This window comes from Nycticebus coucang, chromosome 5 (genome assembly GCF_027406575.1).
Source record: "Nycticebus coucang isolate mNycCou1 chromosome 5, mNycCou1.pri, whole genome shotgun sequence".
NCBI classification, from domain to species: Eukaryota; Metazoa; Chordata; class Mammalia; order Primates; family Lorisidae; genus Nycticebus; species Nycticebus coucang.
This window is the reverse complement of record NC_069784.1, coordinates 43198268-43201945: the sequence shown is the minus strand read 5'-3', so window position 1 is coordinate 43201945 and position 3678 is coordinate 43198268. Positions and strand designations below refer to the sequence as shown.

Sequence of the window (3678 nt, the reverse complement as noted above, 5' to 3'; positions counted from 1 at the left end):
TGCCACTGGCGTCTGGATTTGCAGAGATATAACCCAACTACGCAAGTCGAGTGCTTGGGGGACAGCTAGGCAGAACTACAGCTCCCTGGGGTCTCAGAAAAAGTCCCTGGGAGCAGGTGTTCCGAGAACTGGGCGCTTTCCTATACTTCTGTACTTCTCCGTGGAGAAGGCTTTGCAGTCTGGAATTTCCAGCGTGGATGGCAAAGCCCTTGGTGACTTTCTGAAGTATAACTGTATGCAGCATGGAAACCACTACTGGAGAGGGTGGGGGGCCCAAGTAACTCAGGTGTGCAGACCTGGCTCATTCATTGAGGAGTGAGTTAGTTGACAGCCCAGGACAACAGGGCCCCAGTGAGGGAGGAGGGGCAGCCCGGGCCAAGGTAACCAGATGGATAAAGAAGGTGAGTTTTGTAGTTTGCCAGAGTCTGAATGGCACCCAATTTTCTTTTTCATCAGCACCAAAAAATGTTATTATAAACCTATTATTCAGAGGAGGGAACTTGATGATCTATAAAATGACATAATGGTTGGGGTTTTTTGGTGGTGGTGTCAACTCATCCAAAGATGACCGGAAGGCTTGTTAAGCAGAGGTGCAGAGGTAAGTCTATTAGACCTACAGCAATAAGGGAGAATCCTGCCCTGGTGGAATCCTGAGTGCTGAGAATGAAAAGTCTGGAAAGGACACACACACACACACATATGTATATATATATTTCATAGCAGAAATAATCTTTATTCACATACCCCACTCCTACCACCCAAGAGTCCTCTTGGGTCTAAGGCTGGGGTCTGGTGAAAGGATCCCCAGGCAGTGCTTGGAACCCGAAAGCTTGGCCCTCTGGAACCTTGTCTTTTTGTTCCTGGACACCCACCCCACCCTCTGAGATGGGCAGTGCTCTGACCCCTAGAAGCAATCGGGGTGTTGTAGGTCCTGACTACACAGATGTTAATTTTGTATCATGCAAACTTCAATCATCATGTTCTAATCTGCCCTCTAAGCCCTCTAACAGGAGGAATAGGTAAGGATTATTTCACCTCACAGTAGGGAAAGATACTGGTAAGGTTTTGGATTCTGGTGTCAAATAGTTTCATACCGTGAAAGCTGTTTGGGACTGGGCAAAGATTGTGACATCGTACTTTTGGATTAGTGGACAAGGCAAGGGTTTCTAAATGAATCTGGACAGGTAAATTGTTTGCCAAGCAAACTGTTTTCCCAGATAAACAACTGGTCTAAAAAAATTCAGCTTAAAGTAATTCATGACAAAAACAGTAAAGTTATTTATTAGTTTATAGCTTAATACTCCTGGGCAAGAATTTCCTGGAAAAATTAAATCATGTTGACACTGATGGTGTCCATTCTCAGTCCTGATTGTCAAGTTATGTGGATGCAAATGATTTCAATTACCTTTTCCTATCTCCACCCAGATCCCCACTGGGCATTCTTCAGCCTGAACTATACCATTACCATATGGACTTAATATCAATTGAGATATTATTACTATTGGGTTGTTGTAATTGCTTATCAAGATTCTGGTGGTGATCATTTGAACCTCTGTAAGTGTCAGATTTCCTTCCCTAAAACTTGATTTGTTTGATGAGAGAAAAACTCCTCAATATCATTTAAATCATACATTTGTGGCTCTAATGTCTTGAACAAATACACATCCTCTCCTATTAGATTTCTTAACTGCAAGATTAGGAATATATAAGGAGTAATATGGGTGTTATAAGTATTAGGCTTGTAAATCTTGGTTTTAGTCCTTTATTAGCTTCCACTTTTAATGGTTATTGTACAAGTTTAGATAGAGGTCTGGATGGGTCAACCTAACTGAGAAAAAATTCAGCCTCAATAATTCTGATGGTTTTAGTGGAATTTTTGGCCTACTAAGATCCTGGCACCCTGTGATCTTTAGTTTGGACTTTTTCTAATACAAGGTGGTCTGGGAATGCCATTTGCACAGTAAATCTCTTGCTAGTAAGTTGGTAGATGTTACAAGCAGAAGCGACATGATAGGAGTTACATTTTAGCACTGTCACTCTGGAAACTTGGTCTAAAATACAAAGTAGGAGAGTGGGGAAGAAGCAGGGAGATCAGTTAGGAGGGTAGTACAATAACGCAAGGGAGAGATGATAATGAGTTAGGCTGGGCTGTGAGCAGTGTGGGTGATGAGAGTGATCAGATTTTGGTGTATATTTTATGATAGAATAGATAGGATTTGCTGAGAACAGGATGTAGGAAATGAAATAAAGGAGGTGTTCAAGTCTAACCTGAGATTCCTTATAAAAGGTTCCAGCAAAGTCAATTTTTTCCAGTTTTTCTTTTAATCTTTTTAAAAATTTGTTTTTCAATTGAAAAGTAAATTTATTTCAGGTTAATGTGAAGATACAAACACCCAGGTCCAAATATTTGATTTTATTAGATAGAATCTTGTGGTTATGTCCTACACTCAAAAGTTGTGCCAAACACCCCCTGCACTGTGTCCATTCAGAGAGCACCCCAACCCCCTCCCCTCTCCCACCCCCTCATTACCCTCCCCCAACATGAATGGAAATCAGTTTTCTCCTATATGGGCATGCATTAGTTGGTCTACTGGCTTCATATTAGTATTGAGTGCATCGGATAATTGCTTTTCTGTTCTTGTGATACTTTACTAAGAAGAATGTGTTTCAACTCCATCCAGGATATTATAAAAGATGTGAAATCACCATCTTTTTATGGCTGAATAGTATTCCATGGTATACATATACCACAATTTGTTAATCCATTCCTGAGCTGATGGCCATTTAGGTTGTTTCCATGTGTTGGCAATTATAAATTGAGCTGCAATAAACAGTCTAGTGCAAATGTCCTTATGATAAAAGGATTTTTTTTTCTTCTGGGTAGATGCCTAGTAGTGGGATTGCAGGGTCAAATGAGAGATTAATTTGAGATCTTTGAGGATTCTCCATACTTCCTTCCAAAGGGGCTGTATTAGTTTGCAGTCCCACCAACAGTGTAAAAGTGTTCCCCTCTCTCCACATCCACACCAGCATCTGCAGCTTTGGGACTTTGTGATATGGGCCATTCTCACTGGGGTTAGGTGATGTCTCAGGGTGGTTTTGATTTGCATTTCTCTGATGATAGGGACAATGAGCATTTTTTCATATGTTTGTTAGCCACTCATCTGTCTTCCTCAGAGAAGGTTCTGTTCATGTCTCTCTACCATGCCCAGTGGTAGATGGGATTGTTGGCTCTTTTTTTGTTGTTGATTAATTTGAGTTCTCTGTAGATTCTAATTATCAACCTTTTATCAGATTCATAATATGCAAACCACTTTTCCCATTCTGAAGGTTGTCTATTTGCTTTGGTTGTTGTCTCCTTAGCTGTACAGAAGCCTTTCAGTTTAATTAAGTCCCATTTATTTATTTTTGTTGTTGCAGTTGCCACGAAGTCTTCTTCGTAAAATCTTTCCCCAGACTGATATTTTCAAGTGTTTTCCCCACACTTTCTTTCAGGATTTTGATTGTGTCATGCCTTAGATTTAAATCTTTTATCTGGCTTGGCACCTGTAGCTCAGTGAGTAGGGTGCTGACCACATACATGGGGGCTGGTAGGTTTGAACCCATCCCGGGCCTGCTAAATAATGACAACTACAATAAAAAAAAATCCAGGCCTTGTGGTGGGTGCCTGTAGTCCTG

At 41.0% G+C, this 3678-nt stretch overlaps 1 pseudogene; it reads right to left on the bottom strand.

Moving 5' to 3' along the window:
• Positions 1-895: 895 nt before the first annotated feature.
• LOC128587007 (uncharacterized) lies at positions 896-1042 on the bottom strand (annotated as a pseudogene).
• Between the last annotated feature and the right edge of the window lie 2636 nt (positions 1043-3678).